The 27,714-nt window shown below is 41.0% G+C and overlaps 1 protein-coding gene across 4 annotated transcripts in view; it reads right to left on the bottom strand.

The window, feature by feature from the left end:
* Positions 1–27,714, bottom strand: part of LNX1 (ligand of numb-protein X 1) — a 192,153-nt gene that overhangs the window by 122,804 nt on the left and 41,635 nt on the right. For 2 of the 4 annotated variants that reach the window (XM_030922371.1, XM_030922366.1), the window contains one exon: positions 11,906–12,033. The exons of the other annotated variants lie outside the window; for them this stretch is intronic. The gene's annotated coding sequence lies outside the window, so the exon portion shown is untranslated. The remainder of the gene's footprint in view (positions 1–11,905; positions 12,034–27,714) is intronic. 4 annotated transcript variants of the gene reach the window in all.

The following is a 27,714-nucleotide window of genomic DNA, read 5'->3' as shown; positions in this document are numbered from 1 at the left end:
ATTTGGCATGTGGCACTGATAATTTTACATGTTCTTCCCATTGAAAGGACAAGATTTGACCCTAAAGCATCTCTGAAATTGTTGCCTGAGTCACAGTTTTCTAGTAATAGGAGGAGGATTCCATATTATGAAAAAGAATCCTTCTTTATAGTCGCATGGTGGTGTGTCCTGCATTGGCACTTCAACCTTGTCAAAGATGAAACACTGTAGCCACAGACTCTGAGTCAAAAGGAAGCCTGACAGATGAGAAAGGACTTTATTACTTTATAAAATAGATGATTCTGCCTTTGGATAACTTTGATTTTAGAGGAAAAAGTCCACATAATGAGCAAAATTTTCCTTTCCTATACCTCACCTGCCCTTTCCACAAGTGCCACTGTTACTAGGAGCTCTTTAGAATATGTCTAACTTTTTAAGTCCTTTAATTATTTGAAGACAGATCTCATGTTCTCCCCCAGGGTGAATAGCCTCAGGTTCAGTCAATATTTCTTCCACATTCAAATCTCTTCTGCAAGCTGCCCAATTGATCAGTGTCTCTCCTACAATGTACGGGTAGAATGAACTCCAAAACTCCAGGCCAGAGTGAAGTTAGGGAATCTGTTCCCTTGATGGGACTGCCAGACAGCCTGAGACTGCATCCACCTTCTTGTAGCAACAGCACACACTACTGCTATTACTCCAGTGGGTAGAGCAGGAGACACTGCCCTGAGGCCTGGAGAAAACAATTCTTAGAGGTGGTGGAGGAGGTATATATCTTAAGAGTAAAAAGGTAGAAATGTAGAAGCTTTTAAAAACAAAAACAATGGCTATGAATGCAGCTTAGAAAATGCAAAAATATGTAGTAGCATTAGGTGGATTTATATAAACAGAAGATAGTCTTCAGTGGCTAAACAGTTTGGTACTGGAACTCACAATGTATATCCAATCCTTAGAACCACTGCTATCTGGGGAATGTGGGGCTCTCTTATTTGTTTGTAAACATTCCTTTACTTTGATAAATCTGATTCCAAACTTTACTGACATAGTAAATAACACAAGAAAAGGGAAATGAAAACCTTTTAAACAAATGCTAAATCAGACATAATTTTTCCCACCCAGAAGTACAAATACTGAAGAACTTCCACTGAAATTCACAATAAATGAAAAAGTTAAAACAGTGACAGGCCACCAGCGACTGATGGAGAGGCAATGAAAGGAAACGAAGCCTGCAGCTCCAGGTGCTCCGTGTCCCCACCCCAACGCCAAAAGATGCACAAGTACTTGAAAAAGGAAAGTATCAAAGGAGTTATACTGGTCACCCGGGACCATAACAGCTGTCCCCTTATCCAGGGAGGGGTATCTGCTGAAGAATCTTGCTCATGAAAAATTCCTACTTTGCCATAGCATATTCAGAGAAATCCACTGAATACATTCCTAAGTAACAGATCTAGTGCTGCACTAAGCCATGTTGCAGCCTGAGGCCAAAGGAAAAATGCATGTCCTGATATGTACATTTTTGTTTATTTTTCAATGGCTAATTTTTAAAAAATCATTAAGGAAGTTGAAAAATGTGGAAAACATGAAGAGTAGGTATATCAAGACTTAAAACATCAATTTAAGTTTAAATATTTTATTTATTTTCCAAACAATTTTAGAAATAGTTTTGCTTTCCTGGCTTTAAAGGAAATACACTCATCAATGTTTTCAAAAACCTTTCTCTTTGCTCACTGTGTTAGTCCATTTTCATACTGCTATGAAGAAATACCCAAGACTGGGTAATTTATATAGAAAAAGAGGTTTAATGGACTAATAGTTCCACATGGCTGAGGAGGCCTCACAATCATGGCGGAAGGTGAAGGAGGAGCAAAATCATGTCTTACATGGTGGCAGGCAAGAGAACATGTACAAGGGAACTGCCGTTTATAAAACCAACATATCTCATGAGACTTATTCACTGTCACAATAATAGCATGGGAAAAACCCACTCCCATGATTCAATTACCTCCCATTGCATCCCTCACACAACATGTGGGGATTTGGGGAGCTACAAATCAAGATGAGATTTGGGTGGAGATGCAGCCAAACCATGTCACTCATCTTGTTTTTGATTGAGGAAATGTTTGATCACTTCCCTTAACTAAGTGATGATCTTAAATAATTTCTAAATAACTTTAGCTTATTGATCTTGTCTTTATTCGAATACATTTTGACCTTTTGTTCATCATGGATTTTTTGCATTCATTTTGCATTGTTTTAAATATTTCATTCACATTAGGATTACTGAATTTTTCCGGCACCTTAAATTTTGCACCTGAAGGTGAGTGTCTCACTTGCCTCACCTTAATTATGACCTTGTCACTGTTATTTTTAAAACCTAAGTGGGGAGAGCAGAATATCAAAACTGTGGTTTGGATGCAGCTCTGCTACCAACTACCTTTTTGGGTCTTGATATTTTCCTTTTACTTGACCTGGTGGCCAGCCAGCTACAATGACAAAACAGTAGAATTACAAACTCTTTCCAGGTGTGCCACTAAACTTCACCGAAGGTCAGAATTGATTGTTGCTTCAGCCGATTGTTACACTTGACAGGTGTCACACAGAGGTGAACAGTTTGCTGAAAGGTTCACAAGGCAAGAGGAATGACTTGCTTCAACAAAGAGAAAGATGTAACCTAGAGCCAGGTCTCACAAAAGATCACAAAATGACTGGATCCTGTAAGAGCTTTGTTTCATGAGTACATAAGCGAGCCCAGTCAAGTAATAAAGAGTTCTCTCCAGCAAGGACACTACATGGAATGTGACATTTTACAAAGAGTGTGAGGCTCTGCCCTACTGTATTCATGTTTGCTTTGCAATTTTTGCTCATTTAAAAGTTGTTCAAAATCTTTTTTTTTTTTTTTTTTTTTTTTTTTGAGAAGGAGTCTCGCTCTGTCGCCCAGGCTGGATGGAGTGCAGTGGCCGGATCTCAGCTCACTGCAAGCTCCGCCTCCCGGGTTTACGCCATTTTCCTGCCTCAGCCTCCCTAGTAGCTGGGACCACAGACGCCCGCCACCTCGCCCGGCTAGTTTTTTTTTTTTGTATTTTTTAGTAGAGACGGGGTTTCACCGTGTTAGCCAGGATGGTCTCGATCTCCCGACCTCGTGATCCGCCCGTCTCGGCCTCCCAAAGTGCTGGGATTACAGGCTTGAGCCACCGCGCCCGGCCTGTTCAAAATCTTTTACTCCCTTCAGCCAACCCTCTTGTTTTATGGCATGTTTCAAACACACAAAAGCTAACTCTATATCAGATGATTTCCGAGGTTACTTTTAGCTTCAAGAAAATTAGCTTACGGTTTTTGTTTTTATTATTATTATTGTTGATGATGCTTTAAAATTCGGATGAAGCTCCACGTGGCAGAATGGTAGCTTAGTTTCAAACTGGTCACTGGGGTGACAGCTCAGTGCAAAAATCACAATCACAGTCAGAAATGCCATCCTGGACCATGAAGAGCAGAAATATACCCACAGAGGAACCGAACGGACCAGCACCTGCCACTTCTTCAAATGGTGGCCTCATCTCTCTAAAATAATTCACCCAGCAAGCATGTTTGCCTAACTACTGTCCTAGCCCTAGCTGTAACTCCTAAATCAGGTTAGTGGGGGGAAAAGAATTGCCAAAGTTAGGGCAAAGTCTATCTTTCTGTATTAAACAAAGTAAATGTACAATTACATTTTAAATTTTAGATGAATTTAGTAAGACTTGACAGTATCAATAACGTGCCATCAATCATTTTAATAAATGCCAATTTTAAATGAACATACACAGAGAATGGGCAGTGTTCTGTGGGCTATTCCTTAGCTTACAGACTCTTATGTAATAGAGAAGAATTAGGAGCATTAATGACCTGGATAAAAATGGTCACACATGGAATAAAAATTATCTTCAAACTAAGAAACTGGGTTGGAAGTTGGGGGTGATGTGTCTGTGTGTGCATGATGGGGGGCAGGTATACTGCAGAGGAAAGAGTGGGGAGGCAGGTGCTTACAGGCTGCTGCCAAGGTCGTGGTTAGCTCCGCTTCTGCTTAACTTCTAAATCAGTGATCTCAAAGAGGGACTAAGCCACTCATTAATGAATCTGTGAATGACATTAGCCTGTATAGTACCGCAAACACCCACAAATGCAGGAAAAAAAACCCTTTTAAATGGTCTTTAAAGAGGTCAGAAACATGTCAAGAAATTACAGGAGAACTGAACTAAAGGGAGACCATGTAACACATCTGGAGTCAATAAGGGAGGACATAGATGTTCAGAATGTGGGAAAAACAAGGGAAGTGGTTAAGCAAAAAGAGTCCCAAGTGGCTAGCCAATTAGACACAAGTTTTAGAAGTCAGGGAATGCCTTTCATAAGCAGGTTAGAGAAGAGTGTTCCTTCTCTTGATGAGATTTTACCACCTTTCCCCTGGGGTGTCATACTTGGGTTTGTTTGTAAAAACTCTGTAACAGAAAAGATGTCCTTCCATTTCCTAGTCCATAAACATGATGAAATAGAACTGACCCCCTGCAAACAACAACAACAAAGGAAGGCAGAGTATTTTTGCATTGATTCAGATTGGTTCCCTTTGATCACCAAGGATCCCAGGAAGAGCTGATAGCAGAGGGGTATGGCAAAGAAGCAAACTATCATTCTTTCATCCAAAGCTGAAAAACAATTTCAAAAAGTGTTTATGTGTGTGTGTGTGTGTGTGTGTGTTTAATAGATAACCAAGTTTTATAGAGGGAAGGACAAGATGAGGAAGATATTTGAATTCTCAACATTTTCCTGCTGTGTTTCAATTCTACAGGGGTCATGGATTTGCCTAGTCCATGCCTGGGATTGGCCTTAAACTCTGTGGGAGTTCCCATAGGGAATTCCATTTCATCTCCAATACATTTAAGTCTAATTATGAAAATAGGGTTTATCCATAGAAAAAAATGTGAAAACACTGCAAGAGAATATACAATAAATGGCAATATGTATAATGCTCGAAGACAGAAGCCATGGACAAATTTTGGAGGACAGACAAGAGAGAGTGTGTGTGGCCCAGAACAATCAAGGAAAGTTAATGGGATAGATGGTCTTTGGGAAGGATCACGAATGATAAATGGGATCTGGACAAGTGGGAAGTAATCCAGGTGAGAAGAACCTGAGCAAATGTGTCAGTCAAAGAAGAGTAGTGATCTCTTGATGTGACCCACATGACGACCTCTATGTGAGGTTTTAAAATGATTTATTTAGAAGTCACAGGATTTTGGTTGGGTAAGGAACTTAGATTTCCACCAAGTAGAAAAATCCTCTTTTCAAGATCCCTACAGGACCTACCAGCTTCTACTTGAAACACTTCCACTGATGGAGAACTGGTCAGTTTTTCAAATAGCTGAATGCTTCCCACATTACTTTGACCTTTGGCCTTTTTCTGCCTTTAAGTGTAACATATATCACATTTGCCTCCTCAAAATATGACACACACATCCCCAAATTAAAGACGGCATTGGTGGTTTCTCCCTTGTTTTTCTCTTTGTCTTTGGTTCTTCCAACTGTCTTCCTGGGTAGTCCAGGTGGTGGTAAAAGATCTACCTAGGATACCTTATAGTTTGTTAAGATCCCTTTGAAAACATGGACCTGGAAGTGAAGTTGTCCTGTTTTGGTTTGGTGGACTTGGGATTCCCTGGAGTGATCACTTCCTTAACCTGTGTTACTACTATGTGTCTACTAATGCAATCTATGATGGTTTTTACTGGTTTGTCTTATTAGATATATCACACTATTGACTGGAAGAACTCAGTAGGCCTTTAGAGTACAAAACACTTATTACTGTGGCATGAACATAGAAATAAATGAAGGTAGTGGTAATGGCTGCCAATTCTGATTCTCCTTGCCTGTACTTTGCTCAGTATTTCAGCCTACAAGTGGACAAGAAATCTCTCCATAAGTAGTTGGAAGAGCTTGTGTATATGATTGTCAGCTGGGGATACAGTGAGTAGAATGATGGTGCCGGCAAAAGATATATCCATGTCTTAACCCCAGAACCTGTGACTATGACCTTACAGGAAAACGATCTAAGAAGATGTCATGAGGTTTAGGATCTTGAGATGAGATCATCCTGGATTATCTGAGTGGGTCCTAAATCCAATGACAGATGTCCTTAGACACTTATAAGACAGGAGGAGAAAACACAAATACAGAGGAGAAGCTGATGTGAGGACAGAGGCAGAGACTGGAATGATGTACTCACAAGCCAAGGAATGTCTAGAGCCACCAGAAACTGAAAGAGACCAGGGAAGACCCTCTCCTGGAGCCTTCAGAGGAGTGTGGTCCTGATGTTACCTTGATTTCAAACTTCCAGCCTCCAGAACTGTGAGAGAATAAATGGGAGTTGTTTTAAGCTGCCAAGTTTATGGGCATTTGTTATGGCAGCTACATATTTCCAGGGGTATTCCCGCAGGAATGTGGTGAACACTCCCAATGATCCTTTGCAACACTTCTCTATAGGGCTCAGAAATAGGGAAAAATATTTGGAGATGGCAGCCACTTAGATTGCTACATATTTAGCAACTCTACCCTAGTAGAAAATGTATTAATTTCTCTTTAATCCATTAATAAGTTAGAATACAGACGCCTTCAGAGATGACTGTTAGATAAATTTGCGAAGGTCCTCAAGGGAAAAAGAAAAAGGCCACAGATAGAATGACTGAGTGTGTATGTTGTGGAAGACATAATATAAGTCTGACAATCACATTTAATGAGGAGTCTGAAAACATATGGTGACTCATGTATTAATGCGAGTATGCAGGAGCCTAAACATGCTGCGCTCTATTCAGAAAAAGCCACATGACTATCAAAAGCAGTCATAAGCAAATTATGCAAATCATCTCAGCAGATAGCAATGACATATTTAGACCTCCCCATCATGCATGTGCTATTGTGCCAAGAGGCTATTAAAGAAAATTCTTGGAGAGTTTCGACTCTGTTGCCGGTGAAGTCTTGTGTGTGCCTATGACAAATGCATCAAACACAAGAAGCAAATAAGAGTCACTTGAAAAAAATGGTGGAGTCTAAGTCCACACATTCCAATTCACAAATTAGTTATGTTACCAAAAATGTCCCTGGTTAATTGGGATAGAACTTACTCCCACTGTTAGAAGTGTACTAGTCAACTTACCATGTCAAGGAACTTGGCTTTCTAGAGCAGAGAGAAGTTCTTTCAGATGGATAGATGAAGAAGGGCAGAGGCGAAGAGAACAAGACTAAACAGATGACTGTAAAAACTGGAAATCTCAAATTGGTGGATCATCTTGTCTACCTTCCACCTGAGGCAGAAATTCTTTTTAGAATATAAAATAAAAAATAACGATTATTACGATTTAATGAGCACTTTGCAATATGCAAGATATTGTGCTGGGTATTCAACTTGTTTTTTCATTTAATCTAAAATAAGCCTATTCGAGATCATTAAGGTAATCTTCACTTTACAGATGAGCGTATGTGCAGCTGAAAAACACAAATCCTCTTTGTCATTCATTTATTGATTCATTCACTCATCCAGCAAACATACACCATGCACTAAATATGCCAAAAAAATGATCACCTTTAGTGACAAGAAACTCAGTATCCCAAAAGGCAACCTACTACATTTTCAGACAACTCTAATTCATACAAAGTTCTTCCTCTTACTGATCTGAAGTGTGTATCTGTGTAACTAACCAAATAGGTCACTCTGGTGTCCTTATGTCACACAGAACAAAATGGAGGAAATGGTAAACATATAAAGTTTATGGGAGACAACCAACATTTTCTGTTCCTGATTTCAGCTCCGTGTAGTTTTCCACATTTTATGGTTTTTTATGGTTTTCATGTCAACCCTATTCTTTGGGGATAGTTGATGATTAAATCCTATTAACCCAGGAACAGTGACACAGTCTTCCTTCTAAATAGTTTTGAAAAGCCTTTGATACTTTGGAGGCATTGTCAGAGGACAACAAATTTGCCAACCACATAAAAGGGAGTCTATGTAATGTCAGTACATAAATATCAGGAGTAGTTATATGCTACTGGGAAGTCCATGAATACTGAGGCAATGAGGAGGACACACTTTAGAGCACCTCTTATCTGTCCTCACCTTGCCAGCATCTTACAGATGGCATCTCGAGTAGTCAAGATCGTATCCTGGTCAACAGGGTGAAAGGAAAAAAAAAGTAGTCAAGATCCCACCAGACCCTATTTTCTTCACTTTAAGTGAGGAATTCAAATATACAAAGGAAGTCTTAGCCAAGGTTATGGAGACAAGGAGATAGTGACAGGTGAAGCCAGGAAATCACTGCTCCAGGAAGACCCACTGTTTACTTACATCACAGAAGCCCACTCCCCACAGGTTTATGAAAGACGAGGCATTTCCACTGCCAGCCACTCTACCCTGGAACTCCAAGAGAAACAACACAATCTTTGTGAACAGGATTTCCTCCTCTGCCTTTGGGAGCCTTTCGGGAAATCTTTTTTGCTCAGTCTTTGGCCCTCAGCGTACTACCATTTCCATCATTATTATATCCAGATAGTAGCATGATCTAAGATGTCTAACTGCAAGCAATATAACAATGTTTAAAATAATGTAACAATAGTTAACACTCACTGAACATTTACAATATACCAGGCACTTTCCATGTAATTATTTCAATTATTCCTCCCAACAGCACTAAGTCTGGGAAGTATTTCATTTCCCAGATGATGAAACCAAAGCAAAGAAACATTAAGGAACTTATTTAGGCTAGCAACTACATGGTAGAACTGGGTCTGATACACAGACCTGTCTGATACTATCAACTATGCCTTCCTTTCAAGAAAATAATACTAGTAACAACAAACACTGTGGCAGGTACCATTCCAAGCACTTTACACATTTCAACCCATTTCATCTTCATGATAACCCTATTACACAGCTGATGAAAGCAGGTTAAAGAATCTGTCCCGGGTCACAGAGGTAGCACATGGTAAATCTGGGTTTTGAAAACCCAGGTAGGCAGCCTGATGCCAGAGACAAGACCACTATTCTAAAGCAGGAGCATTGCCCCACCTAGAATAGAATGAATAAGATTGATATTTTCTAGTGAGGCACTACCCAGTCCCCCCAGTCAGTCTGACCTACCCACCTAGGCACGCAGCCCACCTTGCTTCAGTAGTAAGGACTGAGGCGGCCTGTGAAGTACACCATTTTAGCATCCTTTGGGGAAAAATGTCGCTAAGGAAACTGACATGCAGGGAGGTTGGAGTTCTCCCTTAGGGTTCCGTAGGCAAGCTGACCTCAGTCCACTAATCCCTTACTCTTGAATGATGAAAATTTGTGGTATCCCTGAAGGGCGAGACCCAGAGAAGTGACCAGGGCTCTGGGCACACAACTGCTTATATGCAATGACTCAAGGTCATCCAAGGGCACAGGGTATTCCATGACAAGACCAATCACATCCAATGGGTCATGAACCTCCCTTCTATGGTACAATGCAGGCTCCAAACCAGGGGCTTCCTCCTGCCAGTGGCTCGGCATGAACCCTCACTCTGGCTAGAGAGAAGGGTGTTTATCTGTGAGAGTGGAGGAGACCAAACGCCTGGTCTGCCCTGGAGATAGCACAACTGACAGCAAAAAGAACTCTCTGCCAAGTCAGATTACAGCAATGACAACAGGACATTTCCCCCAAAGGCGATGGAAGAATGTGGAGAATCACATTTTGTGGGTCTGTGGCAGGATGAGAGCCTTAGGGTGGGAAAAGGAAGAAATCACAGCCAGCCAGCAACTCCTAAAAGCTTTGCCTGGGAGGCTGGTAGAGACAACTCTGCCCACCTTGTTTAATGACATGGTTTAAGCATTCTCCTCCTGTTTTCTTTTTCCAAACTGTTAACATTGAAGTTAATTACCTACAATTAATTACAATAACAAGAACTATCAAGGTTCCTACAATTGCAACCACATAAGATCTTTATCTTGATAGTGTCAGACTCTGTCCTCCAAGCAACCTAGGAAAATTCCTTCCAAAGGAAGAACCTAGCCTCAGTTTGGCACCAGTTAGCACCAGGCATTGGTCGCTGGATGCTAACATACATTAGCTACCTCATTTACTTCTCACAACCACATTAGATCATGGGGATTATTATCTCCCATCTTACTGATGAAGAAACTGAAAGTCAGAGAAGCAACTTGCTCAAGGATGTAAATGAAGGAGATTGTACATTTTTCCATCAGGCCTATGTCCACTTGAACAATGGGTGGAGTTACCACAGGAACTCTGGACAGAACTTGTGTGTAAATTACCCAATAGACCAACTGCATTCTAGACAATCTGACTCTGAATTTCAGTCTTTGTCACTTCTTTCCTTTCTTCTCCCTGGGGGTACAGTGTCTACAGCTTTGCTCCTTTAATACTCAGACATGCTGACATACAGTGATGAAATGATTGATTTAATCGTAAATTAACTACTATGAACAGCACTAATCAACCATGGTAAACCAGAGGCAATGTAATCTTGAGGAGAGGTTTAGATGCCCTTTTATCCAGAAGGTCCTAGCTTTGAATCAAGTGAGAACCTTAGTAAGAGACAAGTGGTAGCCAAACCCCACCCCCTAAACTCACAAGCTTGGGGAAAATAACAAACAAAGGTCAGTTAAGAAAGAACAATAGGGGCCTCCAAACAGTAAGACAAATTGGCAACAAGAACTGGGCAGATTCTTAGTGGTGAAAAACGTCTGTCTGTTTAAGGCAAAAATGATCTCAGCTTGTTTCAATTCATACCTTTGGAGAATTTGCATGCACTTTGTATTCCTGGGTGGATGAATAGGAGCATAATTCCTAACAGATTATTCCCTTGCAAACACATCTGCTAACTTAAATCTCAGAAAAACAGCTGATGATGGAATCTAGAATGAAGCATCTCACAGATTTATTTCTTCTTCCAATTTTTCCAGCTCATCCCAGCAGGGAGTTGGGCTTAAAAATGGTTTCCTTTCTCTGACAATAATATTGGGTAAAGAGTTTGACTATTGGGCTGTCAAGAACAGAAGTAGTACAGGCTGTGTGACCAGGATTAAGAAACCAAAAATGGATCCTAGAGGTAAAATTACTTTAAAAGTCAGGTCATGGCAGAACAATTTCCTCAGTATATTTGCTATTAAAAGAAAAAGAGACAGAAAAAGCCAAAGAGGTCCAAAATATTAAAAATCAGACCTGAAGTCACATTCTTGCAGCAATCAGGGAATTAATCCTTACTGTAACCAAAGGTCAGCAGGCAGCCAGTCCAGGTCTAAATGTAAACAAATTCTAAATGCACGCTGCAAAGTCGTATTTAAAAGAGTACTCAACAAAAAGCAAAGAAAATGGTAGACTTTTTCAGAGAAGAAAGGAAAGGACAGCTTCTGAATAGGGCAACAGAACTTGCCCTGAGGAATAAGTTTTCAGGGGGAAAGAAAAAAAAAAATCTAGGGACATCTCACAGGTTTAGATCAAAATATGGGAGGAAAAAAGGTAAAAATAAGAGCTCCGAATCCAGTCTGCACTGGCCTCCTAGCCCCCTTAAAAGGGTGAACAGATCTGTACCTTGGAGCTAAGTTTCAAAACAAAAGCCTTCACTCTACTTCTCTTTAGGTTGTTGTTGTTGTTTTAATCAGATCAAGCACGAGGACTAGCACAGTCTGGATTAATGATCAGAGAAACAAAAAGGATTAAATATCTGGCCTGGGAGAAGTTTATTGTGCAACTAGAATGTCAAAGGTATCTCTCTACTATTCTCTCTCAAAAAAGCTTCTCCCTCTGGGGCAAACACTAGAGACAAGCCAGTCAGCTTGTATTTTTTCATTCAAATTCCTTGTTCAGAGCCCTCAGGGGCCAGTGGTCTAAATGCCAAGAAAGAAAAATGGAGGGTTTCAACTCACCTCTTCAAGCGACTGCCTGGGGCTCTCCAAGCAGCAGCAGGCAGGCAGCTCTCATCCCTTGTGGGTGAACCGAGCAGCTCCTTGGGCCTTGGGAGTTGTGACTAGCCTCAACTTTGGTGAACAGGTGCCTGGAGGAAGGAGTTCGGCATTGGTCGGTCCAGAGCAGGAAATGGGTGACATCACGGAAGCCCGGACAGATAAAGCATTGCTGAGACCTTAGGGATTGAAACTAGAGGCCCCGCCCACCTGTCATTTACCTGAATACCTGCAAGCAGGTAGGTGGCGTCTCTTTGTGGACAAATGAATCAGTTAGAGCAATTTGCCAGGTGGAATTTACTTTCTTTCCTGAGCAAAGCACGTGTCCAGCCCCGTGTTCAGATCTGAAGTCAAATGCCAGGTTGTTTCCCAGGCCCTCCCCTTTCCCCATATCTGCCCACAAAGGAGTTAAAAGGGAAGTTTAAACACCAAAATGAGACAGTAATTTAGCAGACACAAAAAGGAAGAGTGTGAAGCTCGACTGCTTAGAAATATCTGAGGTGCCTTTTTGAATGGCATCCATTTGAACACCAAGGGTTTCTCTAATTCCAATAAAATGACAAATTTAAGGTGACATTTCCAATTCATCTTTTAAACAGTTCTAAATAGGATACCTGTCGGCAGCTTCAAAGTGGTTTTCAAACACTTTTGCCCTACCCCTCCACCGCCCAGCATTTTTAATTCCATATTCAGGAATTTGCAAAACTTCAGTCATTCCTTTCTCGGCTGGCTTGGCAGTTACAGTCATACGGCTGTTACAGTGCACTGCAGGCCTGCAATTAGGAGCAATTTAAATGATTCAGATTGGAATGGTAGTACACTCATCAGGCGATGTTGTCTGCTGTTATAGCCAGGAAAGAGGCGTCAGAGTTATTTCTGTCCCAAGCGTGGTGTGTGACCCTGGACAAGTCACTGGTTGCTTCACCTTTTCCAGCAGGAAAGGAAGCGTAAACTCATCCAGTACCACAGCAGGCAGCTGGGAGGTATCCCAGGACTGTTAAACCCTCTGGCATCTTCCCAGGAAGGCTGTAAACATCTCCCATCATCCCATTGAAACGCTGTGTATTTTTACCACCTGCATCCAGCATCCCTGGAACTTACTACCTAAGGAAACTGTGGATTCCCCCTCCGGGAGGATGGCCTGCCTGCCCAGAGAGAATTTTTTTCCCCCTTCAGGAAAATAAATACTGACATTCCTCTTTTCCTCCTACTTTTGCCTCCCTCGTCTTCTTCTTTCCCTCCTCCTGATTTTGGGAATGCTTTGGTTCCACCGGTTTTAATATTGGACTACCTAGAGGTTTTGGGGTTTGGTTGGTGGGAGCGGGGAGAAAGAAGGAAAAATGGGAGAGGGAAGGAAAGGAAGTCCGGATTCCTACAGCCTGGGCCTCGGCTGGCTGCAGCCAGTCAATAGCTCGCAAAGCAAGCGGGAGGGGGAAGGAAGAGAAATTGTAGTTGAAGGCGGGGGCTGGGGGCCGGCTCTGGTGCTTGACCTCAGGGGAGCTGGCTCCTGTCCCCGAGTCGCTCCAGACAGGTCTAAGCTACCTCTTTGCACCTGGGAACTCTGTGCCTTTTGAGAGTTGAAGGCTTAAGAAAACAAACAAAAACAACAACAAAACTATTCAGTTTTTATCCCGTAGAAACTAAGGTAGGTGTGGCTATTCCTTTATTATTTAAAAGAAAAAAAGGGAGGTAACAAAACCTTTTACACGCAGGTGTTTCAGGAAAAGGTTTCACGCCACTAGTTTGATAATTGAGAAACATTACTCACACAAAGGTACCCCTTCACGCGGACAGCGTGTCCCCTGGGCAAGGGGGAGGGAGGGCGAGCCCGCCCACCTGATGAATCATCTAGAAGGCCACGCCTTCAGCAGGCTTGCCTTTGGCAAAGGGCAGGATCCGACTTGAGAGGGGATCACAGGCTTGGGTTCAAGGCCTTGGGTGGGCAGGGGAAGGGGTGCAGGTGAAATGAATTCGCATAAAGCTTCACTGAACAGCCTGGAGATTGTGAGGTTTCACTTGCCATAATCACATACACACAGTCATCTACATCTATGGTGTGATGAGTTGTAAAACAGAAAGAAAATAGAGTAGTAAAGTTAATTCAGGAGTGAAGCTAATTCCCAGGTATAGTGTATAAAGGAAGAGAAAAAACTGTTTTACACAATTAGCCTTCTCAGGTGAGATCTTTCTTGGTACTCCTGGATTCGAATAATATGCATGGGTTTAAAAATAATAATATGGGCTTTTTTTTTTTTTGGCCATTAGGGCTATTACATTATCATGGAAATGATATTTCTAAACTACTAGAAAAAAAGTAATCGTAAAAACAAACATTGTGTTTAACAGGTGCTACTTATTGTTCTGAGCACTTTATACAAGAACGCTGTGTCAAGTATTATTGCTATTTGCATTCTACAGCTGGGAAAACTAAGACATAGTGAAACTGAGAAGCTGCCTAAGGACAAGCTCATCAGCAAGTGGCAGAGCAGTTTTTAATTAAGGCCCACTTTTTAACCACTGGAAAGAAAGGAGGGAAGGTTCTGATTTCATGCTCACTGGGACACTTCCTGGACACATTCAGCTTCTTACCCATTATTCAGAAGGAGAAGGAGAAACCTGTAGAAGTAGCCCTGGGGAGTGTAGTTTCTGATAAAGGATGTCTCCATTTGGAAATTAATTAGTGATCTGGTCTATACACTGAAAGTGTTTGTATTAAAAAAAATATATATATATATATATACACACATATATTCATAAATTCATATATTTATGAGAAAACATACCAGGAAATCCATCACCCGTGGGTGCACACTTGAAATAATCTTTTGAGAGCTTATCAAACCAATGCGAAGATAGAAGGCCAGCTTGAGGGACCCCTCAAGAATGACCAGTTGTAACTCTCTATGACATCTTTTATGGTCATTTTTCTCTGTAACTTTTGCAGTGTATCACTTTAAAATCTGAAAAGTTAATCCGAATGGCCATAAGAACATGGAACTGCATACGTTTGAATAATATGAGAGAATAAAAAATTAAGTTTCATTATAAACCACTACCAAGAAGAATGGTTTAGACTAGGCTTGGCAAATCCTGGACATATAGTGCTCCATTCCCTCCTCCCATACCATTCTCACTCTCATTGCTAAAGACTATGACACTTTTCAACTCAGAAGGAGCTTTGGAATATTGAAGCTATTACTCCAGGCACAGTAGCAGTTAGTTTTAACCCCCAAGATCAAACCCTTTTCTTTTACTTTCTTACTTTCTTTTCTTTCTTTCTTTTTTGTATATATTTTTTAGAGACAACTCTCCCTTTGTCATCCAAGCTGTAGTGCAGTGGTGCCATCATGGCTCACTGCAGTCCCAACCTCCTGGGCTCAAGTGCTCCTCCCACCTTAGCCTCCCAAGTAGCTGGGACCACAAGCATGTGCCACCATGCCCATCCAGTTTTTAAATTTTTTCTGGAGATCAGGTCTCACTATGTTGCCCAGACTGTTCTCGAACTCCTGACCTCAAGTGATCCTCCCACCTCAGCCTCCCAAAGTGCTGGGATTACAGGTGCGAGCCACTTGGTCCCCTTTTCTATCTCTAGCTGGACAATAAGTGAGACAGAAAAGAGGGCTGATCAGGAAGCAAAAATATTGGTGTTGGCTGGTGCCATTGGGGAATATTTCATGAAGAAAGGAACATGAATTGGGTCTTGAAGGATTTGGAGAGGTGGTGAGAGGGCACAGACCATTCCAGACAGGGCAGCGGCCTGGGTGGAACAGGAATGATCATAGCAGATATCTGTTGGGGAGGAACATGTGTGTGGTGGGGGAGAAGAGGAATATGAGACAATGAAATATCCACCTTGCTGGGGCAAAGAGGATCCACTGATTGCTAACTTTAGATGGGGTGAGACTGTAAAGAGCCTTGGGAACCCCAAGGGCTAACTGCTTCATGTCTTCACATGCCTGTTGACTACTTTTCTCGTGATGATTAAACAGCTTAAGAAAAAGAAACTCAGTATCTTGGGCATGGGGTAATTTCTTACGCATGACAATGGTTTTCAGCATTGAGCTAAACTTCCAGGACATGCCATTTCAGCAACCACATGATCTTTCTCTTTAGGAACAAGCCTTCTTTGCAGTCAACATATCCTGGAAACTTTGTTCTTTGCATAGGCAGGTGGAAAGCATTAGAAAGCTTTCTGAACTCAAAGTTGGGCCTGTCCTAGTTAACCAGCCGGCTCACTTGGGCTTTTTGATTAGTTTTAATTCCTTTATATATCTTGACAGGGAAATCTAAGTGGGGGAAGGAGGTCTGTCTTCAAAGCTCTTTTCTTGTAGATCCCCACAATGAAGTCTGGTGTTCTCAAGGACTCTTCCTGGCAATGAACCTACAGCAAAGACCATGCCTTGTGATTCAGCAGAATTACTTTGCCTCTGTTTTGCTTCCTATTATTTTTCCCACAACATATTTCTAGAGTTGTCTAAGATGACTGAATGCCACAACTAAAATGGACATATTCCATTTGACTTTAATAAAAGTCATCTCTATAAAAAGCCTCTTTGGCTATCTTCTGAAGGTATTTAACATTATGATTTGGACTTGCTTATTACATTATATACCATCATATTGGCTGTAATTACTTTTTAAAATGGGCTCAGCTCCATATCTTTTATTGGGTAATTATATGTGCTTAGCATAACGCTGACGAGCAGATCTCAGAGGGGCAATTATGGGAAATAATAGTAATAGTCACAAACATCAGCTGATGTGATAGAATGCCATCTGGTTCTGTGTATATGGAAGATAATTCCATTTCTCTCACAAACTCACAACCTGTGTCTTGCCTAGTTTGCAGATGAGTTTCTAGGGTAATCTATGGCTCTACAGTTTAGGAGGAAACACTTCTCTGGTTTGTGTGCTTTTGGGGAGAGAGAGAGAATCTCAGGAAAATGAGCATTAAATCAATTATTGAAGTTGGCGCATATTTTGTGAAAGTTTACCACACTGATTTGTGGTCAGCACGTTCCTCTTTACTAGGAGAAAAAACAAAAAGAACTTCATTGTTACTGTCTTTATAATGGTCACGGGACCTATATCTTCTGACAGTTATACATATTTTTATGTTTTTATGATCTCCATTCTTGCATAAACAGGGTAGATTATTCCCAGGGAATTTTTTGGTGGTGACTGTTGCTATTTTGAAGGTTGCCATGTCTTTGTTTCTTTCTTGGATCCTTCATACATGGCAACTTAGTTGACCCAGTTCCACATACCAGACTTAAAATGTCTCTTCTCCTTGTTAACTTTGACTTCATCCTGAAGGCTTCCACATTCTTGTAGATGACCCTTCCAGCATCCCTGACTTCCCTCTACTATAATGACAATGACATTCACTCTACTTCTATTGAGTTACCCATTCTCTGGGCCACCCCTTAGATGTTGTTATCACCCCAAAATCTCCCATTTCAAAAGAAATACGAGAATGCAACTCTCTACTGTATTTTCTTATCCATTCAGATTTTTCATTCCCTTCCTCAAATTTTACCTTCTTTCTGAAGGGACTGTACTGTCTGGTTCCTGGACTCCGGGAGGCTGCCCAAGAATATCTGTTCCTTACTAGTTTCACTTTAGGTCCATCTAGCCCAGATCCTACTTCCTTGCCAGCATCTTCAGCTTCCCAAGGACCTGGCAAAACCACGTTGCTAGCCTTGTTTTTCGACAAGCCTGGAAATGGGTGCCTCTACCCATGTATGCTTTGCAATGCTGGATGCACTTGTCACTCTCCTTGTCAATCTATCAATTGATATTCCTGATCAGTCCCTCTTCCTGTCTTTTCAGTAGTCATGCACCCTCAGCTCCTTTGCTTTGCCTGGGCTGTGAGGCTTTTTATGATCTGGCCCCTGCCTGCCTTCAAACTTTATCCATATCTCTGATCCTTTGCAAGCACAGAATGCCACCACCTGCCAGCCCCATGCCCTAGTAACACTGTGTTAGAGGGGTGCACTCCCCGACCCCCATTTCCACAGGGAACTGGTTTTCTAAACACATTCTGGCCATGTTCCACCCTTCACTCCCTCTGTTCCTGGGAGTCCTTGGCTGGTAAAATGGAAATGAACAGCAGGGCAAACTTGGGTTTGCACCTCCCTTTCCTCTCTTGAAAGTGAGCCAGAGCTTTCCTCTGTGGCTCCACACTTTGAGTCTCTCCAGGGCAGGCTTCTGTCTAGGAGGCTGCCATGCCCACATCTGCTCAGTCTGAGTGCCTTCTAGCTCTGTTTCCCTTGTTGTAACCTTATTCTCCAATTTAGCTGTTGCCATTTCAGAGGTGATATTTTGGCCTCCATAATTATTCATTTAAAATTTTCTCAAATTGTCCTGAACCTAGATGAGAAAAAAGGGTCCCCCTTGGATACTCCCCAAACCTGACTGTCTGTGGTTCCCATTAACAACCAGGCTGGATATTTTTATGGTTATTTCTAACATTTGTTGTACCATTGTTGCGCCGTCCTAACATTTGTTGAACCGTTGCCTAGATCGATATTATGCTCTTTACTCATGTTCTGAATCCTGGCAAAAAAAATCCCATGAGCTAACTACAAACAGGTGAACAGACTGAGTCTCTGCTAGGTAAAGTAACTTGTGCAACATGCCTGGTTGGTTATGGGCAGACTTGAGACTCAGTCTCAGGCAGGATTATTCTTCCATCTACAGGGCTCAGCTCAGATGCCATCTCCTTTACAGGACCTTCCTGACTTCCCCAAGCAGATATTGATGCCTGTTCTGCACTCATGACACACTCTACTTCAGCAATTATTTTTACTGACTGTGACTTTTTTTTTTTTTTTGTTTGAGACAGGGTCTTGCTTTGTTGTCCAGGCTGGAGTGCAGTGGCACAATCACGGTTTACTCTAGCCTTGACCTCCTTGTGATCAAGGGATTCTCCACCTCAGCCTCCCAAGTACCTGGGACTACAGGCATGCACCACCGTGTCCAGCAAATTTTTGTATTTTTTGTAGAGATGGGGTCTCACCAGGTTGCCCAGGCTGGTCTCAAACTCCTGGGCCCGAGTGATCCTCCTGCCTTGGCCTCCCAGAATGGTAGGACTAGAGGTGTGAGCCACTGCACCTGGCCCTGACTGTAATTTTTAAAGACTGTTTCCTCTCTAGACAGTGAGGAAAGGAATGTGACTTTCCATATAATCTCAGACTTAGCCTGGTATTTGGAAGAAACACAGGAGGCCTTTGATAAATATTAGTTAAGAGAACTAAAGATGAATATAAGTCAAGGGAAGGAATGGAGGAAGGGAGGGATTACTCATTGTTAAGTTACATCTTGAGTCATCTCTTCGTTTTCTTGAGAGTCAAAGCCTGTACACTTTGGGAAGGGAGCTAACTTTATCACATTTAATTTTCACAATCCCATTCACAATAATGAAGACATTAATTCATTCACTCATTTATATATCAAATTTATTAAGCACCTTCAATATGACAAAGATGGAAAGAATCTATGCATTTGAGGAACTTAGAGTCAATAAGGAAGCAGAGTTAAGGACAAACAATTAAAGTGCAAGGTAGAAATTGCTTAACAGAGGAGTGTTACAGATGCAGTTACATGAGACAGCAGGCCAGCTTGTTTCTTCTAATTTTAAGGCTCCAAGTTATTATAAAGTACTTGCCTGAGTTTGCAGAGCTAACATTTGAGTGGCATGTGAACCAGGGCAATTCATCTTGAATAGGGGGTCGTAAAATAAGGCTGAGACCTATTGGGCATTCCAAATCACAAGATGAGATAAAAGATTGGCACAAGACACAGGTCAGAAAGACGTTGCTGATAAAACAGGTTGCAGTAAAGAAACCAGCTGAAACCCGCCAAAACCAAGAGGGCTATGTGAGTAACCTCTGGTCGTCCTCACTGCTACACTCCCATTAGCGCCATGATGGTTTATAAATGCCATGGCAACGTCAGGAAGTTACTCTATATGGTCTAAAAAGGGGAGGCCTGAATAATGCACCCCTTATTTAGCATATAATCAAGAAATAACCATAAAAATGGGCAACCTGCAGCCCTTGGGCCTGCCTGTCTATGGAGTAGCCATTCTTTTATTCCTCTACTTTCTTAATAAACTAGCTTTCACTTTACTCTATGGACTCACTCTGAATTCTTTCTTGCACAAGATCCAAGAACCCTCTCTTGGGGTCTGGATCGGGACCCCTTTCCTATAACAGTGCCAGTTGACTATAGAGCCCATGATCTTCCCAGGTCCCCCGCAACCTTATCTTAGCTCTTACCCATGAAGGGCCAGGCAGAGAAGGAGGCTCATGGGAACCGAAACTGAAGCACGCTTTCATATTCTATGTATGTCACCTGAGAAAACCTAAACCTCTTATAGCTGTAGAATTTGCACAAATGTAGAGGCAGCTGCTCTGAGTGGGTAGAAAGACTATGTATATTTCAGATATGGTCTCAGTTTCATGCCCACAGTCAGGGCTGGCTGGCATGCACCTTGGGAAGAACTTAAAAAAGATCTGTGCTCTGCAGGTGACAGTAACATCTGTAGATGTTTAGATGAATTTAAAATTCCTTTAAGGTAGAGTTGGCAGTTCAGTAACCTTTTTAAAAAGGCCCCCTTCTCCAATACCATACGCTTTTTAAGAATTGTATTATTTAAATCCCTGTTAATTCTATTTTTATATATTCAGTGCTCAGTGGATAGGAGCAAACTACTATTTTCCTCACATCAAGCCTCCACACACTTGCTGTTTTTTATGCTGTCCAACAGAGTATTCTGTCCTCTAAGAGCCCAAATTCTTCAAACTTTTTCCCAAAGGGGTTGAAAATTCTTAATAACTAGTAACACAAAGTGACTTGAGGACACATGCACACACAAAAAAATGTCCTTGTAGGGAATGGAGTGGGAAAGGCCAAAGCAAGAGGGGAATTGTTTTAATTGTTTTGCTGGCAACTCAGGCACGAGAAGAGCAGGAGAAGCCAACTTTCTAGGTGGGGAAGTGTTTTCCTTCCCATGAACTTTTGCTTCCAAGAAAGGGCAGGCCCTCAAAAACGCAGACTATGGCCAAGGAACTCATCCCTTTAGTTGTCCTAAATTAAAGAATACAAGAAAGAGCATATCATGAAAACCACTCACTATTACCAGAGAGAAGGACTCTTGGTCAGATTCCAACTAATAAGGTCTCAGTGAAGGGAAGTTCTTTTGACTTTTCTCAAATCAAGAGCATGTGAAGACACCCCTTTTTAACTTGGACATGAACCTGGATGGGTGGCCTCCTTTTTTTTTTTTTTTTTTTGAGACAGAGTCTCACTCTGTCGCCCAGGCAGGAGTGCAGTGGTGCGATGTCAGCTCACTGCAACCTCTGGCTCCTGGGTTCAGGTGATTATCCTGCCTCAGCTTCCTGAGTAGCTGGGATTACAGGTGCCCGCCACCACACCTGGCTAATTTTTGTATTTTCAGTAGGGATGGAGTTTTACCATGTCGGCCAGGCTGGTCTCAAACTCCTGACCTAGTGACCCACCAGCCTTGGCCTCCCAAAGTGCTGGAATTACAGGTGTGAGCCACCGTGCCTGGCTGACCTCTCTTTTTAGAGATGGAATTCAGCTCTAAAAAGTGGGCGCTTGTCTCATGGACACTTGTCACCAATCTGTGATGAGTTGCCTGGAATAAACAAGATTAGACTTCTTGTGGCCATTAAGCCACTGCGAGGTGGAGCAGCAGATATGGATTCGGCTGAGGTAGAGGGAGGGCTTGTCCATGTCCGTATCAGGTAACTCTGGCCCCAGAAGCAGCTGTCTCCTGCCAGGGTCAGTGTGGACGCTGAACTTCCAGTCTAAAGTTTAGATTATCACAGAGTAATGAACGCTTTCCCTGCTACTCTCCTCTGAGTATTATGACAGCGTGGGGAGTTATGATCATGAACCATCTCTGGAGTACACCATCTCTGAATAGCTCCACTAATCTGGATTTGGAAATGTTGTCTTCAACTGCAATCACATGACCAAAGTAAATCTGAGGGAGCAGGGATATAATCATGTCTGAGAAGTTTGAGGAAAGCCTGGCCAACGTTGCAAAATCCCATCTCTACTAAAAATACAAAATTTAGCCAGGGATGGTGGTGGGCACCTGTAATCCCAGCTACTAGAGAGGCTGAAGCAGGAGAATCGCTTGAACCCGGGAGGTTGAGGTTGCAGTGAGCCAAGATGGCACCACTGCACTCCAGCCTGGGGGACAGAGCAAGATTCTGCAAGAAAGAAAGAAAGAGAGAGAGGGAGGGAGGGAAGAAAAAGTCTGAGAAGAGGCTTGCGTTTCGTATTTAAATCTATTCTACTCAGTTTTATGAAGATGGAGGTTTAGGAGTTAGGAGAAGTGTTATTAACCAGACCGGAAATCCCTAAGTTCCTCGTTTATGATGTCTTAATTTGAGTCTTTGCCCATATCAGTGCCAGCCATCAGCCCAGGGTAGCCAGACTGGTCCTTCCAGTTGTGGCTGTCCCCCTAAAGTGGCATGGTCCACCCCTCTCCCACTTTCGCTGAGTCTGCCCAGGAGGTGGACTGGAAATGCAGCTTTGACAAGTTCTGCCATGGGTATACTCGCACCCCCACATTGGATGACTTCCACTAAGTGTCTTGCCAGGATAGCCAGTCCTTCTAAGTTATTAGGCTGCACCTGGACCAACACTGTTTGCGTTCTGGCCACCTGCCCATAAACTCGCAGCAGCTGTGACGACTGCATGAGCCTGGCAGTAAGCCCATTGTCCCCTGGGATGCTTACTCCTCAATGCCATGTGGCTGCAGGTGGTTTGGCAGAGACAGCGGCTGTGCTAGGTATGTCCCCTCCTCATCTGTGCCCCCTAGAGGCAGCTGCACACACTGACTCATCTGAATTTGAAGCTAGGAGATCTACGAGGCTCCTGCTCTACTTTCAACTTGTCTCAACATGGCATCTTCTCCAGGATAAAGGCATAAGGGACCACGTGTCAGGGGTCACTGCAGGTCAGTCTGAAGGTGCCAGTCATCTCAAAGTCAAACTCTCCTAACTGGTTACTGCTAGTTCTTCCTGCTCTGCATCCCCTCTCCTGCAAACCACCCCATTCTGTAGAATCTGAATACCACCGACCCTCATCACCCCTGCTCACGTGGCTGACTTCTCTGGTTAGCACCGTTGTCCTCCCCTGGAAATGATCCCATGAAATTTTGTAAAACATCAAAAATGGCTCCTCGTCAGATAGCCTTATGGTTCTACTGGTATGATAGAAATAGGGACAGAGTGAGAAATAGAAACTAGGATCTGTCTGTGCAGAAACCCAAGGTAATGAAAATCAAGTTACTCTCTGAAGCGATAAGGGGATGGATCCAAATCTGTGACCTTGACATCACCATCTATTCTAGGTCCTGCAAGCAACAGATGCCAAGACCAAATTAAATATGCAAGGACTTGATTAGGGAAAATACCTGTGGGATCAACAGGGGATAGGGGCTGAGAAAGGCTGGGAGAGCTGTCAGACCACCGTCCAATCTGACGCCAGTGAAGGAGAGGAGGGAAGTTTTGGTGGAAATGTACCTGGGCCAACATTAGCTGTCAGAGTAATCCCAACTCTCAGGAACAAGCCTGTATTAGGGTCCTGCAGCACTCAGTTACTCCATCACTGACCAGGAGCTGCACCTGGAAGGGTGGCTTGCTGCAAATGCAGGGGTGGCTTTCAGAGTGCAGCCACTTAAGTCCTTTGTCAGTGATACCTCCTATAATGGGGAATATGTGAGGGCATTCGAATGGCCTTTATACGTGATAACTAAACTAATGAAGTAGCTGAGGAGATGGGGAATGGAGTCCACTGGACCCAAGTCAAGGGAAGGCAATCAGGATATTGTTTCAAGGAATGAAAAACACGTGTTGAGTGGGAGTTCACAAGGCTTCATTCTGATCACTTGGATTGGGCTCAGTGTGAAGGAAACAAAGTCTGTACATCCATGACATATCATTTTACTCTAGTTTTAAACAGACCAACTATACCTGAAAGCCTAGAAATTTCAAAGCCTTGAAAAAATTCTTCTCTTTTCAAGTTTCCCATTAGCACTGAGAGTAGATATGAAGCTCTGAGACCACTTTTGAAGCCAAAAAAGTCGAGGACAAAAGTACAGAGACAATGAGTTTCATGGACACCTTATGACCTTTCTGGGCCTCAGTTTTTTCATCCATAAAAAGATCCCTTTCAAGTCTAAACTTCTAAAATCAAATAATGCTCAGATTGGCAAAGTTTCTAATAATCAAGGAAAACAGTTTTCCAGGATCCGGAGCACCACAGTATTACTGTGTTAAGGCAGCAAATAAATCAGCCCTGGTTGTGCTGGCCATGGGGCTGTGGAGGACTCCAGGGTGGTTGCAGGACTTCCTTGGGAGCTGATTCCTCACTGCATTTGAGGACCTACTCATTTTCGTACTCATGGTTCCTAGCTCATGGGGAAACTCAATAACATCTTCATTAAATGAACACACAAATGAACAAAATACAATTTGGGAAGAGAAAGAGAAAAGGACTGGGTAAAAAGTGATGTGAATTAGCAGAGCTGGGTTATAGGCAGGGTGGATATGCAGCTGGTGTCCACCATGGAGCTTGTGTTAGGCGGTTCTTGCGTTGGTATAAGGAAATACCTACGACTGCTTAATTAATAAAGAAAAGAGGTTTAATTGCTTCATGATTCTGCAGGCTGTAAAGGATGATGCCCAGTACCTGCTCAGCTTCTGATGAGGCCCAACAATCCCATTTTGGGTATATACTAGAAGGAATATAAATTTTTCTACCACAAAGACATGCACATGTATGTTAATTGCAGCACTGTTCACAGTAGCAAAGACATGGAAACAACCTAAATGCCCATCAGCGGTAGACTGGATAAAGAAAATGTGGTGCATATTCACTGCAGAATACCATGTAGCCATAAAAAGAATGAGATCATGTTCTTTGCAACAACATGGAGAGAGCTGGAGGCCATTATCCTAAGTGAGCTAATACAGGAACAGAAAACCAAATACCACACGTTCTCACTTATAAGTGGAAGCTAAATATTGAGTACATGTGTACACAAAGAAGGGAATAACAGACACCAAGGCCTATATGAGGGTGGAGAAAGGGAGGAGGGTGAGAATCGGAATACCCAACTTCAAACTATACTACAAGGTTACAATATCCAAAACAGCAGTGGTACTGGTATAAAAACAGACACATAGACCAACAGAACAGAGTAGAGAGCCAGAAATAATGCTGCACACCTACAACCATCTGATGCTCAACAAAGTCGACAAAAACAAGCAATGGAGAAAGGACTCCCTATGTTTATTACCTGGTTGGAAAAATAATCTGTATACAAAACCCCTGTGACATGCAATTTACCTATATAACAGATATGCATATGTACCCCTGAACCTAAACTAAAAGTAAAAAAAGAGGAAATCTAAAGAGAGAAAAGTGTTTAAGAACTACATTTTAAAATATATCACTTTAACAATTTAAAATTTAATTAAAAAGAAAATAGTACCAGAACAATATGTTTTAACCCGTAAACCATTGCCAAAAACACCAAAAAACTTACATTAGCTAAATATATCTCTTTGAACTATATTGGAAAGTTCTGTAGAAAGAAATAAGGAATTGACATATTGTGATTTATACAGAAATGTTATAGCATTTAAAATTCATAAATTTATAATTTACATACAAATAATATATAGTATAATATATAATGACATATTATATATTATACTATATGTTATAATTAGTATAATTTATAATTATATTATTTATAATACTATTTATAGTGCTATTATACTTTTACAGTACTATTATAGTACTATTTATAATATATAGTATATTATTTAAATATATAATATAAATTACATCAATATAAAATTTATACATAATGCTATATAAATAAATCATGTAATTTAGATAGCATTATATATAAATATATAGCATATAATTTTTATTCTAAATACTTTATGAATAGTAAATCATTTAATGCTCACAACCACCCTATGAGTTAGACACTGTTATCATTCACATTTTACAAGTGTGCTCAAGGTGAAATGGTAAAGTCAAGATTTGAAAATGGACACTTTCTCTGAAGTCTTTACTTTTAACCTCTGTGTCACGCTGCTTCCCAACACAGTAAAGAAATAAACCTCCATATTCCTGATCTAAAGTATTTTTATTGTTTTTCATATGTCTGCAGAACATTTATAGAGACTGATCAGGTATCTGACTACAAAGAAAACTTGAGCAAATTCAGAGTCATAATTTTATAGTTAACATTATCTGATCGTAATTCAAAAAAAAGAAAAAATTATCAAAAGGTAACAAAAAATTGACTACTTGAAAATTTAAAAATACTTATAAAATAATTGGTTCCAAAAGTTGAAAGGGAAATTATTGACCATCTTAAAAGCCATGAAAGGTCGAACTTTATAACATACTCTAGGACTCTGAAAACTATATATGAAAATTTTTGTAGTTAAAATGCTTTTCATGTGAAAAAAAAACTGTATTAGAAATAAAGAAACCAAATCTTCATTCTAAGAAATTAGAATAAGAATAAAGAGAGATTAATAAAGGCAAAAGCTTAAATTACTGAAATAGAAAGCAAAAATTAATAGGATATATAAATAAATTTAAACTTGTTATATAAAACATCTAAACTCTATACATGTCTATAACAAGTTTGATTTTTAAAAAGGAGGAAATGCAAAATTGTAAAAGATCAGAAAGCAGAAGGAAGACTAAAGTGACTGAAAGTATTACAAGAGAATACAATATAAAACTTGATGGTAGCAAATTTTAAAACTGGAATAAACATTAGAAAAAAGAGGTAAAACTGTCTATTTTTGCAAATGATATGATTGTAAACCTAGAAAACCAAAAGGAATCTAATAAAAGTCTTCTAGAATTAAGAATAGAATTTGGTAAAATAGGTAGACCTACAAATAGGCAAAAATATCATTAGCTTTTTTGTACTCTAGGAATAAGTGCAGGACTGAAAAAAAAAAAAAAAGTAAAATAGTGAAAAACTAACCCCTATGAAATACTTAGGATAACAAAAAAAGAAAACGCACAACAAAGTTATGCTAAAATATGCAAAAGGAGAAATGAAGAAATGGAAAGATGTGCCATTTTCTTGGGTGGGAAAACTCAATGCCATAAAGATATTAAATTCTACAAATAGATTGTGTGTGTGGTGTGTTTTACTAAAAATCACAAAGTGGGTGTTTCGGGTTTGTTTGTTGTTTTTGGTAATTAGATAAAGTGATCTGAAAGTTTCTAAAGAAAAATGAATATCAAAGAAAAGACAAGTAATTTAGAAAAAATAAGTAGAGATGGAGTAAGAGACATCCTAACTAGTTACTAGAACCCTCTATAAACCCATTGTATTAGGTTGAGGCAAAAGTAATTGTGTTTTATGCCACTAAAATTGCAAAACTGCAATTACTTTTTCACCAACCTAATGTTCAAATCAGTATCCTATTGGATCTCAATTTTATTGCACCGTCAAGGATACACTACAAATACATGAATGAAAAATATAAAAGGTGAAGTAAACCAAAGCTCTCACCAAAAAATCTAGTGGATTATATGTACTGTTATATAATGGGGGCAGGAAAAACCCTCCCAATAAAAACTGAGAAGCCAAAAGCTCTGAGAGAAAAGATAGCTGTATTTGACTGAAATTAGTATAACTTTTTAGGCAAAGATAATATAAAAATACAATAGACCATGGT

This window comes from Rhinopithecus roxellana, chromosome 2, assembly GCF_007565055.1.
Source record: "Rhinopithecus roxellana isolate Shanxi Qingling chromosome 2, ASM756505v1, whole genome shotgun sequence".
In the NCBI taxonomy this organism is placed as follows: Eukaryota; Metazoa; Chordata; class Mammalia; order Primates; family Cercopithecidae; genus Rhinopithecus; species Rhinopithecus roxellana.
This window is presented reverse-complemented; position numbering and strand designations above follow the sequence as displayed.